We start from the raw sequence: 978 nt of genomic DNA, 5'->3' as shown, positions 1-978 counted from the left end.
CAATGAAAACGTGGTATTTTTATTGTTAATTTATTGCAGAATCGTAAGCATGGGTTCTCAGTAAGAGAAATCGAAGAAATTGAATTTGGTCGATTACAGCGCCATCTATCAGGAATCGAGAAAAATGTTTCAGACAAATTGTATGTGTTTTTAGCCAAAGATTCCGAATATGCAATAAAAAATAGGGGTTCCCATTTAAGATTTCAAACTTGCCCCCCCTCACCGCCCAGGGGGAGGGGTGGGGGGGCTAATTTTAACGTCATTGTACGTCTCCCTCGAAATGACGAAATTTTGATTCTAAACATTTTTTCGTAGTGTGCTTATTTTTCGAGTTATTTGGCTGCCTAAGTTAAAATGGGTCACCCTGTATATATATTTATATTTATATTTATATATTTATAGAAAACAAGAAATAAATATTTGTAAATATATTTGTAAATAATATTTTGTAAATATTTCTATAAATATTACATATGAAAAAAATAAATATAATTATTTATAATTATTAAATTAATGAAGAAATAAGAAAATCGAAATTTAAATTAGTAATGTATACAAAAAAAATTCTTTAAATCAAAGAAATATATTTTGTTAAGTATAATTTCTTAACTTAAAAAAAATATTTGTTAAATTTTAGGAAATATGTAATAAATATAAAGTAATATTTTTTTAAATTTGTAAAATAAGCTGTAAAATTATGAATTTCTAAATAAAAAAGTGATTTCTTCGAGTCACATAATTATGACTAGACAGCATAAATTACAAAAAAATATCTTAAAGACATTCAAAAGACGTCTTATTTCTTTAGACATCTTTGGAAGATCTTTAAGGATGTATCTGAGATACACACAATCGGTGACAAAAAGTGCTTGAAAAACGAAAAATTTGAATATCTGCTTCAAACGTGTTGTAAACCTAGTGATAAGTGATATATATATATATATATATATATATATATATATATATATATATATATAT

The sequence above is a fragment of the Odontomachus brunneus genome, unplaced genomic scaffold (genome assembly GCF_010583005.1).
Source record: "Odontomachus brunneus isolate Ranch 3 - 2012 unplaced genomic scaffold, Obru_v1 Obru_scaffold_055, whole genome shotgun sequence".
Classification (NCBI taxonomy): domain Eukaryota; kingdom Metazoa; phylum Arthropoda; class Insecta; order Hymenoptera; family Formicidae; genus Odontomachus; species Odontomachus brunneus.
This window is presented reverse-complemented; position numbering follows the sequence as displayed.